Here is a 17255-nt window from a genome sequence, read left to right on the forward strand (position 1 = left end):
ATCTTCCAGGAAGAAGAGGTTCCTGGGGCCTGACGAGAAAAGGAAAAGCACTGGAATTTGAGTCATAAGTACCTGAGTTCAAATCCTGCCTCAGTTACGTCACCCAGGTAAGGTACTTAATCTCTTCCAGACTGGATTTTCTCCTTTGAAGAATGTTGCCTTTCAATAGGATGGCTGGTAGTTTCCTTCCAGGTCAGTTTCCTTAGAGGTCAATGTGCTTGTGAATAATGAAGGGATGCTGGAGAGAACAGAAAAAGACATCGAGGGAATGGGCCATTGAGTAGAGGAGAGAGAGAGAGAGAGAGAGAGAGAGAGAGAGAGAGAGAGAGAGAGAAAAGACAAGTGAAGATGAGGCCTGGTTTGGGGAAAGGGAGCTAGTTGTCCCAGAGAACCAGAGAGACAGCAAGAGAGACAGAGACAGAAACAGAGAAAGAGAACCACTGGATAAGGGCCAAGGAAATGAGGGAAGAGAGCCTTGTGGAGGACAGTGAGCAATTGAGGAAGGAGACCACAGGTGAGGAAGGGACACCTCTCCAATATAGGGTGAGCCTCTAGGAGTCCTAGTGGATGGAGCATTATACTGTCAGATGACTATCTGAGCTTAATCCCACTTTGGGTGCTGACAAGTCTTGTTAGTCTAGAGAAGTCACTTAAGCACTGTCAGCTTCAGTTTTCCATTTAGTAAAATCATGGGGCTAGATTGATGGTCTCTAATGATGCATAAACTCAGTGATTTTATGGGTGCCAGAGAGAGAGAGAGAGAGAGAGAGAGAGAGAGAGAGAGAGAGAGAGAGAGAGAGAGAGAGAGAGAGAGAGAGCAAATGAAGCCCTTGTGGACTTGCCTTAGAAGAAAGTTAGGGTTAGAGATAATAGGGCATCAGGGAAGGGAAAGATCTAGAGAGGGACAACAGGCAGGCAGGGTGGGCTAGCTGTGTCCCTTAGTGGTCTAATCTGGGGGACCTGAATTTTAATCCTTCACTTAGAGTCTTTAAGCCTCTATTTCTTTTATCATAATTGAATGGAGTTGGATTCGATGGTCCCTAAGGTTATTTCCAGCTATGTTGATATTGAGGACATAGGAAATAAGAAAAGTCATATTATTATCAGATGGGAATGAGAGCAAAGGAAAAAAAAAGCTTTGAAGGAAGGAGAGAGGGGAAAGGGAGAGTGAAAATGAAGGGCTGAGAGAGAGAGAGAGAGAGAGAGAGAGACAGAGAGACAGAGAGACAGAGAGACAGAGAGAGACAGAGACAGAGACAGAGACAGAAGCAGAGACAGAGAGAGAAAGAGAACACAATAGAGAGAAATATCTAGATAAAATCTGAGAGAGACCGAGACAGAAACTGAGAATCAGAAACTGATCATGAGAGTGAGACACAGAAACACAGAGGAAAAGAGGAAGAGAAGGCCTTCATGAAAGGCAAAGGAATGAGGGAAGAGATCCTTTTGGAGGACAGTGAGCAATTGGGCAAGGAGTCGAAAAGAAGTAAAGGGATAGAACTCTTTGGAAAAGTGGGGCCAACCAGGTACATGTCCTAGAGGTCACAACAGTCTACTTGGATTTGACTAAGTTTTAATTCCCCATCAAGAGATCACAAGCTGTCTTACTCTGGGAAAGCCCCTTAACTACTGTCAGCATCAGTTTTCATCCCAGTCAATTTATGGAGCTGGACTTGATGGTCTTTCCTGACCTTCAGCTCTTTTATTCTCTGGTTGCCTGAGATTGAAAAGGTCAAGAAGTCCACTTGGGATTCAGATCCTTTTGGAATAGAGAGAGATAGAGTTTGGGGGAATCAATCATTGAGGATAAGAAGGAGACAGAGGCAAGTGTCCACAGTAAATAGAAGTGAGTGGTGGGAGGGAAGGACCAGTCAGATAGAAAGGCAAGGGAGGGGGGAGGGAGGGAGAGAGGGAGGTAGAGAGTGAATGAGAGAGAGAGAGAGAGAGAGGATGAGAATGAATGAGAGAGAATGAGACTGAATGAGACTGAGAGAGGATGAGAGAAAGAATGAGAGAGGATTTGAGAGAATGAGAGAAAGAGAATGAGAGAGAGGATGAGAGAATGAATGAGAGAGAGGAGGAGAGAGAATCAGAGAGAGAATGAGAGAGAGGATGAGAGAATGAATGAGAGAAAGGATGAGAGAATGAATGAGAGAGAGGATGAGAGAGAATGAGAGAGAATGAATTATAGGTTTAGTTAGACAGCCAGAAAAGGGAAGAGAGACCATTTTGGAACACTGTGATATTTCCAACAAAGAAATGAAAAGGTATAAAAGGATAGGACCCCTGGGAAATAGCCATTTGTATTCATAGTACAACAGCTAAGTATTCTAATGGACTCTTTTTGGAAGTTTGGATGATTGTTCTGAGTTCAAATCCTAGTTAACGTTTTTAATAAGTTTTTTGACCAAGGGTAAATCAGGTAGAGTGTCAGTTTCTCTCCTCTCTTAAATTTTAATGTCCCCCTGTGTTCCTTCCAACTCTCAATCAATATTTGTATTGATGATAGGGAGCAAAATAAAAGAACAGAATTATTGAATGGTAGTTAGAAGAAAGAAAACATCTTTTGAGGAAGAGATAGAGACAAGGACAAGGAAAGGAAAGGATTGAAAGAGATAATGTGAGACAGTCAGAGACAGAGGCAGAGAGAAATAGAATAACAGAGAGACAGAGAGATAGAGAAAGAAAGAGACTGAGACACAGAGAGACACACAGGGAGAGAGACACAGACACACAGTGAGAGATAGGTAAAGAGATATAGGGATGGGGCAGACACTTGACACTAGCTGTGTGACCCTGGGCAAGTCACTTAACCCCCATTGCCCTACAAAAACAAAAACAAAAACAAGAGATATAGAGATAAAGACAGAAAGTGGCAATGAGATAAATGTAGGAAACCAGACATAGATACAGCAAGAGAAACAATGACACAGAGTGAAAGACTCAGGGCTAGTCAGACAGATAGACACACACACAGACAGAGACAGACACACACATGAATACTCACAGCAACAGAGAGAGACAGAAAGAGATATAGAGATAAAGCCAGAGAGTGGCAATTAGACAAATGTAGAGAACTAAAGATAGACACAGCATCTAGATAATTTGGATATCCACCCTGGGTAATTCAGTTAGTGTCAGCTTCTGTCCTCTGGTAAATTGTCATAGACTTGGACTCGATGGCCCCTAGGGACCCTGACAGCTCTAAATCTACAATCTTATTGATTATAAAGAGGAAGAAAAAAGACCACTTATCATTGGATAGGAATTAGAGGAAGGAAATGGAGCGTCTCAGGAGGAGACAGAGAGAAGGAGAGGGAAAGGGAGAAATAGAAGGAGAGGTTAAGGGAGAAACTGAGAGAAGTAATTGGAGAGGCAGAGAAATGGAATGAGAGAAATACAGAGAGACAGATATATATATATATATATATAAAAACCCTGTTCTTGGAAGTCAATATGACTTGAGTTCAAATACTTCCTCACACACATTCTTACTAGATATATGACCCTGGGCAAGTCACTTAAAGTGTGAGTCTTTTTTTTTCTTCTCCCCTGAAATGATAGATTTGGACAAAATGACCTCTAGAGTAACTTCCAGCTCTAATTCTATGATGATATTGGTTACAGCCAGAAAAGAAAGAGACCCTTTATTATTTTTTTTTTGTGGGGCAATGAGGGTTAAGTGACTTGCCCAGGGTCACACAGCTAGTAAGTGTCAAGTGTCTGAGGCCAGATTTGAACTCAGGTTCTCCTGAATTCAGGGCCGGTGCTTTATCCATTGCGTCAACTAGCTACCCCCAAAAGAGACCCTTTATTGAATGTAAGTGAGGGCAAGGGAAAAGACTTCTGAGAAGAGGGAGACAAAGGGAAGGGGTTGCAGAGCAGAGAGGAGAGCTTGAGTGAAAGGGGAAAGAGAACTGGGGATATGGGGACACTGAGTCAGAAGGGTAGGTGTCTAGAGACAGAGTGGTAGTGAGAACCAGAGATAGAAAGATAGAAGGAGCCAGAGTGCAAGTGAGAAACAGAGACCAAGTCCTCTTGGTTCTGGGGAGGGGAGTGATTGTAGAGGGTCGGGAGAGGCAGGGGTATAGTTGTGCAAGAAAGAGAGCCAGAAAGGGAAGTGAGAATTTTAGACCTGGGAGGTGTCTGGGAGGCAGCTCAGGGTCATTGGATAGAGTCCTGTGGTTGGAGTGAGAACTCCTTGAGTTTGCATCTGAACTCAGCATGGGCTAAGTGGTTTTAGCTGAGGCAAGTCACTTCACTTGTCAGGCACAGTTTTTCTCTTCTCTCAAAAGCTGGGGCTAGACTATCTTGAGAGTCTCCCAATTTCCTGTGGGTGTTTAGCCCTGGGAGCACCAGAGGGAAAGGAAGCCCTGGTACCTGGTGTCCTGTGTGTGTTGGAATAAGAACCAGAACCAATTTGCCACTTCTTGATGGCCTAAAAATATAGAAGTCCACCAGCCCCTTAGTGAACTAATCTTAGAAAATCCCCCACCCCTCTGCAAGGACAGGGTCAAAGTCTTAGCCACTTTTGTAACGATGACTTGCTATCCTTAGATAAGAGGCCATGCATTTTTGTCCAAACTGACTTTCTCAATTTTAATAGTATTTGGTCCATTCCCCTTATTTCCTACCCTTGACTGGAGAATGTATTGTTCTTTCAGTCAGTCAGGCAGGCAGGCGGTCAATATAGCCATGTCCTAGGTGTCAGGCATGATGCTAAACACTGGAGATGTAAAGAAAGGCCAAAAGCAGTTTCTGTTCCCAAGGAGCTGCCAGTGAAATGGTGGAGACAAGATGCATTGGACAAACAGGCATGCCCAGGATACCTTTGAAAGGGGGAGGCATTAGGATTAAGGGGGATTGGAAAAAACTTGTGTAGGAGGTGGAATTTCAGCTGGCACTTGGAGGAACCCAGGGAAGCCTTGATGAGATTGGGGCCCATTGCAGGCTTGGGGGCCAGGCAGTGAAAGTGGTCAGAGTCAGAAGATGGAGCATCTCGTTCTGTGAGGAGGATCCCAGAGTATGTGGCTGGGAGAGTGAAAGAAGAGAGGAAAGGTGGCTGGTTGGGAAGGGCTTTGAATGGCAACCAGCAGGTTTTGGGTTTCATCCTGGAGACCCTGGAGGTCACTGAGTAGTGAAGTTCCTTGGTTGGACCTGATCATTAGGAGAGCTGAATGGAGGATGGAGTGGAGTAGGGTTTGAGTGGAGGCAGGGAGAGCAATAAAAAGCTGTTTCATTGGTGCAGGTATGAGATGATGAGGAAGTTCCCCAAAGTGGTGTCAGTGTCAGAGGAGAGAGGTGGCCTATGTGAGAGATGTGAAGAAGGTACAATGGACAAGCCTTGGCAACAGATAATAAATCCTTTGGTTTTCCTTCCAAATATTCAGTCTTTTCTCCATTGGCTCATTCCCTTTGTTCCCTCGATCTCCCCCTCTTGTGGAATGCTTGTAGGATGTCACTTATTGTCTTTGAGTGCCTGAGTGCTTGAAAGGTTATAAAACCCAAATGTGTTTCTTAGAAAGCTGTTGCTGCTTCTGTTCATGGAGACCATGAAGCTGATGACTTTCTGCAGCTCTGCCTCACTTAGATGCAATTCATAGACAGGGTCATGATTTACTTTTCTGCTGGTTATGGATTTGCAGGAAGGACAGTTTGGTGCTAGGGAGTTGTCTTAGTTATAAATCATTGACCAAGGCTGGTATTACCCCTCTCGGTGTCCATATCTACTTCCCAAGGAAGGGACATCTCATCTGTCTGGTCAGCATGAGAGCTGGCACCAAGACGTCAGATGAACCTCTTGTTCCTTGATCTTGAGGAAAATCCTTCCTTTCCCAGTGAAATTAGCAGATGAGTTGCAAGTGTGTAAGAATGGAGATGGCCAGTGACTGAGTGAGTGAATGTATAATCCCAGGCCTGTCATGAGGTGAAACTCTTCTGAAGACCTGAACAAGGTCTGTGGATAGATGTCCTACCATTCACTGGTTCCTGACTTTGCCCAGGGATCTGCTTCATCTTTTCTTGTATTATATGGAGAATCCTGCTGTCTTTAAAGTCTCCAGTAGTGCAGCCCCTGTGCAAAGTCACCATAATCCTAGATCATCTCTTGTCTTAGTATTGTCCTTTCTTAGTTCCTCTTATATCCTTGAAAAGGCAGCTAAGACCCTTGCTAAAAGATCTTGTGTCCTGAGAGTAGGAGAGAGTGAGCAGCGTTTGGCTGGTGCTTGGTTGTTCTGTGGTAAATGGAGTATATGCTGTTGCCATTGTCTGTATTTTGTGTCTTTGTAAGTGGGGCTGACCTTTTTCCTGTGGCCAAAGGAAAAAGGGTGAAGTAGGGAGAGCTTTCCACTGGAAATCTCCAAACTTTCAAAGGGTCTTGTCTCCTCTCTGCATTCCTAATTCTGGCCAGGTTAGGAATCCAGGCTGAGGGAAGGGGGAGAGAGAGAGAGAGAGAGAGAGAGAGAGAGAGAGAGAGAGAGAGAGAGAGAGAGAGAGAGAGAGAGAGAGAAACAAAGGAGAAAAAAAGGTGGTGGAGGAGGAGGAGGAAGAGGAGGAGGTGGAGGAGGAGGAGGAGGAGGAGGAGGAGGAGGAGGAGGAGGAGGAGGAGGAGGAGGAGGAGGAGGAGGAGGAATTCTATTCCTCCTTGCAGAAATTCGTGGAATTCCAAATTAATTAGAGAATAAACTTGTGAGTGTTATAATCTCTTTAATGTGTATTCCCAAATTTGGATGAAACTGCAGTTTCTTTCTTTTTTAAATTTCTTTTTTTAATTTTTAATTTCTTTTAATTTCTTTTAATTTCTCTCTTTTTTAATTTTTTTAAAATTTTATTTCCTTATTTCTTTTGTTTTCTGAAACTGCAGTTTCAATCTTCTCATACATGTCGCAGTTTCTTATTGGCCTTTGGGTATACTCCTCCTTAGAACTGCTCCAAATGGAAACTTGGAATTGGCATCCAAAATTCACTCTAACCACTCTAGCATTTTCCTCCTTCCTTGGAAAACTGAAGGATTTATTGCTTTAGGGTAGGGAAGGTGATTTCACTCAGTAGAAGATTTTTAGCTCTTTATGAATTTGGAGGTAGTTTACAAGTTTTGTCTCCAGTGATTCCAAAAGCAGAGAAAAAACTATGGCAGTCATTGTTGCAGTTTGCAGTTTTGAAGCATTATCTGGTGCCTTAGAAAAACCTGGTGCATTCCTGCATGTAAAGAGAGAGGCTTGTTTAAATTGAGAAAGCTAAATGGAATCATGGAATAAGCCATTTCACTTTAGGGGAGTAGTTTATTTGATGCCTGTTTTCTTTTGTGAATCATTTAACTGAACCTAATTGCTGAGAAGGAGCAAGAATAAATAGAAAATGAAATAAGAAGCAAAGCCACCTAAAAGGAATTGAGATGGACTATGTTGTTGTAAGGTCTTATGTTAGGAACCAGATTGGAAACATTTTGTTTGGTGATAAGAGAAACTGTCAGTACACCTTGAAGTTTAGATTCTCATCAGGGAAGGACAAAATTCTGCCATGAATGTGAGATGTATAAGCAAACTGTGCTCAAGTTGCCAAGGAGAGATGCAGCAGATTAAAGGAAAGGTGGTTCTGAAGCTGGTGTGAGATACAATTTGGAAGGAGAGGGGTGCAAGCATGAGAAAGTTGCAGTGAGGGGAGGAAGGACTAGGTGTGCAGAGAGGGCAGTTCCAGGGTTTGCAGGAATTAGGCATTTGGCCTTTGTTACATCTCCTGAATCTGCCCCCTCCTGTGCTCTGACACTGCCAGCACTCTGGTGGAGGGGCTCATTACCTCACACCTGGACCATGGCAATAATGGCTCTGCCTGCCTGTAGTCCCCCCCCTCCAATCCATCCTCCACTGGGCCAATGGAATGCTTTTCCTAAAGCGCAGGTCCAATCCTGTCATTCCCTCCCCCCAATAAATATTAGTGGCTCCCTATTATCTCCAATATCAAATAGAAAATATTCCCTTTGGAGGTCAGATCCCTTCACAACTTACCGTTCCTGTTTTTCCAGTCTTGTTGTACCTGCCCCACTCAGTCTGGGATGCAGTGACATTGTCCTCCTTTCTGTACCTTGCACATGATGCTTTCTCCCAACTATGAGTAATTTCCCTGGCTTTTTGCCATGACTCTGCTGCTTTACCTGCTCATAGGGCATAGGGCACTGTACTTGGAGTGTAGAGTATTGGAGTTCTCATTCTGACTCACACACTGACAAGCCATGTTACCCTGGGTAAGTCAATTGACTTCACTCAGTCTCAGTTTCCTGTTCTGTAAAAAGATGGGACTGGATGTGATAGCCTCTAAGGTAGCTCTATGACCTGGTGGATGAGAGAAAGAGAAGAAATCAAGCCCCCTGGGAGTTTTTGTGAGAGCTATAGAGTTAGAGGGAAGCTGGCAGTGAGGAAGAGACAGAGGGAAGGGGCCACTAGCAATGAGGACTGGGGAAAATGTGTGAAGTGACACAGCCAGGGCTCCTGGAGCATAGAACACTGTTCTGGACAGTCATGAGCCCCTGAGTTCAAATTCTGTTTCCACCATGCTTACTGGCAGTGTGATGCTGGGAATATCACAGAAATTGTCTAAGTCAGTTTCTTCTTCTTTAAAATGGTGGAGCCGGACTTTGTGCCCTTGTGGTTCATTCCAGCTTGAAGTATCTGCTAATATTGGGGAGAGAGAGAAAATGAAAAGACTCAATATTTTGGGGTCAGAGCAGCACAGAGAGATACAGGGAAAGGTTCCTGGGGAGAGTTAGATTTCTGAGTGGACCGTTGTTGGCAGTCAGGGTGAGCTGAGTTCAAATCCTAACTCAGGTTCTCAATAAATATGTGACCCTGGGCTTTTATCTTAGAGTGACTTAAAGCTCTTGTTCTTCTGAGATTATATAATTGAGTTGGACTCACTGACCCCTAAGGTTCCTCCCAGGTCTAAATCTAATATCATTTTGGTGAGAGAGGGAAAAGCAAAATATCAGTTATTATTGAGTATGAAGAAGAGGAAAGAAAAAGTGTTGAGCGTGGGGAGGGAAGGATCAGTCAGATAGAAAGGCAAGGGAGGAGGGAGGGAGGGAGGTAGAGAGTGAATGAGAGAATGAAAGAGAGAGAGAGATTGAGACTGAATGAGAGAGAATGAGACTGAATGAGAGAGAATGAGAATGACAGAGCATGAATGAGAGAAAATGAGAGAGAGGATGAGAGAAAGAATGAGAGAGAGAATGAGAGAGAGGATGAGAGAGAGGATGAGAGAGAATGAGAGAGAGAGAATCAGTGAGAGAATGAGAATGAATGAAATATAGGTTTAGTTAGACAGCCAGAAATGGGAAGAGAGACCATTTTGGAACACTGTGATATTTCCAACAAAGAAATGAAAAGGTGTAAAGTGCTAGGATCCCTGGGAAATGGGCAAATCAGGCAGGTGTCCTAGTGGTCTGAACATTATATTGGGAGTTAAGTGAGTTTCTATTCCACATCAGGGGCTAAAAAGCTGTCTTACCATGGGGGAGTCCCTTATCCACTGTCAGCCTTAGGTTTTATCTCAGTCAATTTATGGGGCTGGACTTGATGTTATCTAATGACCGTCCAGCTCTAGGATCCTCTGGATGCTAGAGAGTGAAAAGACTGTCCACTTGGGATTAACCTTGGAATAGAGAGAGAGTTAGGGGGAATTAGTCATTGAGGGTCAGAAAGAGACAGAAGGAAGTGTCCATAGCAAATAGAAGTGTGGGGATTGAGGAAGATATGTAGAGTAAAAGCGCTAGATATCCTAGTGGACACTTCTTAAAAGTCTGAATGACCTTGAGATCAGTTCCTATCTCACAGTTTGAGCCTGAGTAATTAAGTTCGAGTGTCAGCGTCTCTTTCATTCTCTCTCTCTCATTCTCTCTCATCATCTCATTCATTCTCTTTCTCTCTCATTCATTCTCATTCTCTCTTTCTCTCTCTCATTATAATGAGTGTCCTCTTTTATAATGTAATAGAGTTGGACTCAATTGCCTCATGGGCTTCTTCCAGCTCTAAATCTATGATTATTTTAAAAGAAAAGACCACTTATTTATGGGTGGGAATAAAAAGCAAGAGAGAGACAGAGAGAGACAGAGAGAGAGACAGAGAGAGAGAGACAGAGAGAGACAGAGAGACAGAGAGAGACAGAGAGAGACAGAGAGACAGAGAGAGACAGAGAGAGACAGAGAGACAGAGAGAGACAGAGAGAGATCTAGGCAGAGAGGCAGAGAGACAGAGAGACAGGGAGAGAGAGACACACACACAGTGACAGAGATAGTCACAGAGACAGAGAAAGATCGGCACCTGGTAATGAGATAGGGAGTAAGGGAAGAAACCATTTCGAAGGAAAATCAGGAAGAAACATAAGAGATCACGAGATATATAAGGAAAGAAACCTGGCATGTGTAGAACAAGCCAGGTTCATATCCAAGTGGATAGATAGAGAATTCTACTTGGAATCGACTCTGAGTTTAAATCCCATATTGGCTGATCAGAAGCTTAGTTACTTTGGAGAAGTTACATAAGTATTGTCTACCTCAGTTATCTGTTTGGCAAAATCATGTGGTTAGACTTGTTGGTGTCTAATGATTCTAAAGGTCAAAGATGTTTCAGGTCCCTTGTTGTCTTGGCATAAGAGAAGAAAGTTAGTGTTAGGAGGAATAAGATGTTGAGAGAGAAAGAAAGAGCATGAAAGAGAGAAAGACACAGACCTAAACCTGAGACAGAGAGAGATACACACAGACATACACACATATACAATATAGACATACATATACCTATATGTATACATAGAGAGAGTAAGGGACAGAGAAAGAATAATGATTAGAATGTGATAGTTACAGAGAGTCAGAGACCTACATAGAGACACAATTAGAGAGTGGTAGTGATATAGAAAAAGACAACCAGAGACACATACGGTAGGAGAGGCAGAGACATTGACTAACATACACAAACAGAACCACAAGATAGTGAACAAGAGAGTAAGGGAAGAGAACATTATGGGGTAAAATAAAGGAGAGATAAGAGACCACAGATGATGGAGAGATGCAAAGGGAAGAAAATAGAAAATGCAAGGCAGGTGTCATGGTGGTTAGGACACTCTACTAGAAGTTGAGTATTTGACTTTAAAAATCCCGCCATAGCTGGTAAAAAACTCTATTACCCTGGAGAAGTCACTTCACCACTGTCTGCCTCTGTTTTCTCCTAAGTGAATTTATTAGGCAATATTTGATGGTGTCTAATGGCACATCAGCTCTTTGATTCTCTCAATGCCAGAGAGAGCTAAAGGTTGTCTACTTGGGATTGTCTGCAATAGAAAGATTTAGAAGGAATAGGCATTGAGGATCAGAGGGAGACAAAGGGAATTATACACAAGAAATAGTAGTTTGTCCAGTAGGGTGATTTGTAGAGTAAAACATCTAGGTCTCTTGGTGGATTCATCTTGGAAGTCAGAATGACCTAAGTTTAAATCCAAGTTAACATTAGGATTGAATGTTTGACCCTTGGCCATTCATTGTTTATATGTCAGCCTCTGTTGGCTGTCTTAGTATAATGGAGTTGGATACAAAGCCCCAAGGTTTCCATCCAGTTCTAAATTTATGTTTATAGTAAATACTAGGGGAAAAAGAAAAGACTAGGTAGTACTGGTTTAGGAGAAAAAGGTTTTGAGGAAAAGGAAGAAGGAGATGGAAAAGGAGAGGGTGGGAAAGATAATGAGAGAGAGAGTGAATCATAGACCTGAGAGAGAGAGACAGACAGACAGACAGACAGAGATAGAGGGATAGGGAAAGTGGAAGTGAGGTACTAAGAGAAAGTCAAAGATAGATACAGAAAGAAAACAGAATGGGAAACACACACAGAGAACAACTTCATAATGAGCAAGGGAGTGAAGGAAGAGACCATTATGGAGGAAAGTAAGGAATAGAAATGAGACCAAGGTGAGGAAAAAATGCAAAGGGAAGAGGAATCTGGCAAGTGTAGAAGAAGTCAGCCAGGTGTTACAGTGGAATTCTCTCACTGAGTTTGAATACCACCATAGCCACTCACTGGCTTTGTTACTTGGGAGAAGTTGCTTAACCACCGCCAGCCTCAGTTTTCTCTTCAGTAAATTTATGGGGTTGGATTTGTTTTTTTGTTGTTGTTGGTGGTGAGGCAATGGGGGTTAAGTGACTTGCCCAAGGTCACACAGCTAGTAAGTGTCAAGTGTCTGAGGTCAGATTTGAACTCAGGTCCTCCTGACTCCAGGGCTGGTGCTTTATCCACTGCAGCGCCACCTGGCTGCCCCATGAGGTTGGATTTGATAGTTTCTAATCACCCTCCAGTTTGGAGTCCATAGCCCAAATAGATTAATTCTAGCTCCTAATCTCTGCTAGTATGGGAGGCAAAAGAGTCAGGGAAAAGAACATATAGTATTCATTGGGATTAAGAATAAGACAACAGGGTTTTAGGCAGGGGGGGGAGAGAGAGAGAGAGAGAGAGAGAGAGAGAGAGAGAGAGAGAGAGAGAGAGAGAGAGAGAGAAGGAAGGGATTTTTCTTGAGAAGGGAAAGAGGAAGAAGAAAAAGAAGGGAGAACAGGGCTGGTGGGACATGACAGAAATGTAGGTGGTTAGAGTCAGACAGAGACAACTGAGACGAAACAGGAATGAGAGATAGTGACATAAGGAGAAATAAAGATAGAGAATAAACAAGAAAAGGCTGATTGTAATTGGCAAGGGGGTGTGGAAGAGGTCAAAATATAGGAAGGTCAGAGGCAGAGGCAGAGGCCCAAAGGTGAGGGAGAGAGAGTGAAGGACAACTTTAGTTGTGGGGTTTGAGAGAGAGACAGCTAAGGGACATAGTTTGTGGAGTCGGTCAGTTATTCAAGCATCAATAGAGGCTGTCATATGCACCAGGCAGTATGTTAGGCCCTGGGAGTACAAGTATAAGGAAACAAATACAGAATCTCTGCCCCAAGGGATGTATATTCCAGTGTTGGAAGGCAGCATAGTACAGGAAGTTGAAAAGGAAGTGTGGCTCTGGGGAGGAAGGTGCCTAGTGAGGGGACGAGATTAAGATGTCCTTAGTGTATTCTGGTAGGAAATGTCGAGCTAGGTGGCAAGGTGCCCTCCATAAAGTAAAGTTCTAGGAGAAGCCATCCATTCAGAGAGAAATTCCTCAGGGTCAAATGATTCTTCTGAGGAGGGAATTCCAGGTCTGAAGAGATCTTTCAAGAAGAAGAGGCTCCTGGGGCCTGATGAGAAAGGAAGAGCACTGGAATCTGAGTCATAAGTACCTGAGTTCAAATCCTGCCTCAGTTACGTCACCCAGGTAAGGTACTTAATCTCTTCCAGACTGGATTTTCTCCTTTGAAGAATGTTGCTTTTCAATAGGATGGCTGGTAGTTTCCTTCCAGGTCAGTTTACTTAGAGGTCAATGTGCTTGTGAATAATGAAGGGATGCTGGAGAGAACAGAAAAAGACATCGAGGGAATGGGCCATTGAGTAGAGGAGAGAGAGAGAGAGAGAGAGAGAGAGAGAGAGAGAGAGAGAGAGAGAGAGAGAGAGAGAGAAAAGACAAGTGAAGATGAGGCCTGGTTTGGGGAAAGGGAGCTAGTTGTCCCAGAGAACCAGAGAGACAGCAAGAGAGACAGAGACAGAAACAGAGAAAGAGAACCACTGGATAAGGGCCAAGGAAATGAGGGAAGAGAGCCTTGTGGAGGACAGTGAGCAATTGAGGAAGGAGACCACAGGTGAGGAAGGGACACCTCTCCAATATAGGGTGAGCCTCTAGGAGTCCTAGTGGATGGAGCATTATACTGGCAGATGACTATCTGAGCTTAATCCCACATTGGATGCTGACAAGTCTTGTTAGTCTAGAGAAGTCACTTAAGCACTGTCAGCTTTACTTTTCCATTTAGGAAAATCATGGGGCTGAGCCTGATGGTGGCTAATGATGCCAAAGATCTATGATCTTATGGATGCCAGAGAGAGCATAGGAAGCCCTTGTGGACTGGGCTAGGAGAAGAACATAAGAGCCAGAGGGAATAGGGCATAAAAGAGAAAGAGAGACAGAGAGAGGTCAGCTGGGAAGGGGGCTGGGAAGGATGTGTATGACCCACAGCTCCCTCCCTTAGTGGTCTGATCTTGGGGACCTGAATTACAATCCTTGTTTACATTTTTTTCATGATTGCTTGAAACTGGGCAATTCACTTAGCGTGTTTAAGCCCCTGTTTCTTCTGTAATAATTAAATGGAGGTGGGCGTGATGGGCCCCACAGTTCCTTCCTCCTCCCAAGCTATGTTCATATTACAAAAGGCCACTTGTTTTTGGAGGGGGGATGAGAGCAAGGAGCAAAGCTTTTGAGGAAGGGATATATATATATATATATATGTATATATATGTATGTATGTATATATATATGTATATATATTAGGCAAGGGAGAGGGGGAAAAAGAGAAGGGGCTAGCTAGAGAGAGGAGAGAGATAGAGAGAAACAGAAATGTATAGTAACATCAGAGAGAGACAGAGACAGAGAACTAAAGACAGAGACATCAAGAAGGACAGAGAGACAAGGACAGAGACTGTCAGAGATACAGAACAACATAGAAGAAAGAGAAGGAAAAGTCCTTTCTTGGAGCTGAATCTTTCTCTTTAAAGTCACAATATCTGCATCTAAACTCTGTTCCTCTAGAAAAGTCATTTCACTACAGTCAGCCTAGGTTTACTTTCCATTCAATTTTTTGGGCTGGATTTGATGGTATCTAAAGACACTCTAGCTCTCTGATCCTCTGGATGCCAGAGAGAGAAAAGGATATTTACTGACATATGAGCTTGAAATAGAGAGGTAGAGTTAGAGGAATTAGACATTGAGGATGAGAAAAAGACAGAAAGAAGCATCCACAGGAAATAGAAGTGTGTGCAATGGGGGAATATGTAGAGCTAAATAGCCAGGTTTCTTAGTCTGTTCTTCTTGGACGTCAGAATGACCTGAGAAATGCTAGTTAATGTTTTTGACAAGTGTTTGACCCTGGGTAATTCAGTTAGAAGCCCCTAGGGTTGCAGCCAGTTCTAAATCTATGGTCCTATTGCTGACAGGGAGCAAATGGAAAGACCAGTTATCACTGGGTGAGAATTAGTAAAAGGAAGAAAAGACTTTCGAGGAAGAGATAGAGAGAAGGAGAAGGGAAGGAAGGGATTGTCTTGGATAATCTGAGATATATATATATATATATATATATATATATATCAGGATGAAGGTAGAGATTGGCAGTGAGATAGATATGGAAAACAACAGTGATACAGCAGGAGGGACACAGATAAACAGACACATAAAGAGAATCCCAAGATAATAAGAACTGAAGTGAGGGAAAAGACCATTTTGGAAGAAAATGAAGAAGAGATAAAGGACCATAGGTGAGGGAGAGATGGCAAAGGAAGAGACAGAAAATAGAAAGTAAGTGTCCACAGGAAAAAGAAGTGTCTGTAGCGATGGGAGTAAGGAGACCATACAAGCTAGTTGTCCTAGATGACTGTTTTTGGTAGTCAGGATGATCTGAGTTCAAATCCTAGTTAACATTCAGAATATCTGACATGCAGCAATTCAGTTAAAGTGTCTAGTCTTCTCTCTTCTGTTATACTTTAATAGAATTAGACTGAATGGCCCCTTGGGTTATTTCTAGCTCTACGTGTATGGTTATAGTTAGGAATGGGGTAAAAGAAAAAATCAGTTGTTACTGGGTGGGAATTAGAATAGGGAGAAAAAACTTTTGAGTAGGAGAGAGAGACACAGAGAGAGAGCGAGTCAGACAGACAGAAAGAGACGCACACACTTATAGAGAGGTAAAGAGAACGAAAGAGAACATCAGATAGAGGGAGAGAGAGAGAACCAGAGAACTAGATAAAGAGTTGAGAGAGACAGAGTCAGAGAAACAAAGAGACAGAGTGAAACAGAGGAAAAGAGAAAAAGAACCCCTTAATAAAGGGCAAAGGAATGAGGAAGATATCATTTGTGAGCAATTGAGCAAGGGGTGAACAAGATGTAAACAGATAGGGTGCCTGGGAAGTATGGGGTAAACCAGTGAGGTTGTCTAGTGGTCAGAACATTATACTTGGAGTGAGTTTAAATTCCACATCAGGGGCTGACAAGCTGTCTTACTCTGTAAAAGTCCCTTGCACACTGTCAGCCCCAGTTTTCTTCTCATTCAATGTATGGGGCTGGACTTGACAGTATCTAATGAACTTCCAGCTCTATGATCGTCTGGTTTCCAGAGAGTGAAAAGAATGTCCACATGGGATTAACCTTGGAATAGAGAGAGATAGAGTTAGGGGGAATCAGTCATTGAGGATGAGAAGGAGACAGAGGCAAGTGTCCACAGGAAATAGAAGTGTGGCAATTGAGAGGAATATGTAGAGTAAAACAGCTAGATATCCTAGAGGACCCTGGGATATGGTTGTACAGGGAAAAGAGAACTAGAAAGGGAAGTGAGAATTTTAGACTTGGGAGGTTCCTGGGAGGCAATTCAGGGTCATTTGATAGAGTCCTCTGGTTAGAGTGAGAACTCATTGAGTTGGCATCTGAACTCAGTGTGGGCAAAATGGGTTTTTTGTTTGTTTGTTTGGGGGGTCAGGGCAATGAGGGTTAAGTGATTTGCCCAGGGTCACACAGCTAGTAAGTGTTAAGTGGCTGAGGCCAGATTTGAACTCAGGTCCTCCTGAATCCAGGGCCGGTGCTTTATCCACTGCGCCACCTAGCTGCCACAGGCAAAGTGGTTTTAGCCCAGGGGAGTCACTTCACTTGTTTCAGGCACAGTTTTCTCTCAAAAGCTGGGGCTGGACTATCTTGAGAGTCTCCCAGTTTCCTCTGACTGTTTAGTCCTGGGAGCACCAGAGGGAAAGGAAGTCCTGGTACCTGGTGTCCTGTGTGTGTGTTGGAATAAGAACCAGAACCAATTTGCCACATCTTGATGGCCTAAAAATATAGAAGTCCACCAGCCCTGTAGTGAACTAATCTTAGAAAATCCCCCACCCCTCTGCAAGGACAGGGTCAAAGTCTTAGCCACTATTGTAACGATGACTTGCTGTCCTTGGATAAGAGGCCATGCATTTTTGTCCAAACTGACTTTCTCAATTTTAATAGTATTTGGTCCATTCCCCTTATTTCCTACCCTTGACTGGAGAATGTATTGTTCTTTCAGTCAGTCAGGCAGGCAGGTGGTCAATATAGCCATGTCCTAGGTGTCAGGCATGATGCTAAAGACTGGAGATGTAAAG

The sequence above is a fragment of the Dromiciops gliroides genome, chromosome X (genome assembly GCF_019393635.1).
Source record: "Dromiciops gliroides isolate mDroGli1 chromosome X, mDroGli1.pri, whole genome shotgun sequence".
Taxonomy (NCBI): Eukaryota; Metazoa; Chordata; class Mammalia; order Microbiotheria; family Microbiotheriidae; genus Dromiciops; species Dromiciops gliroides.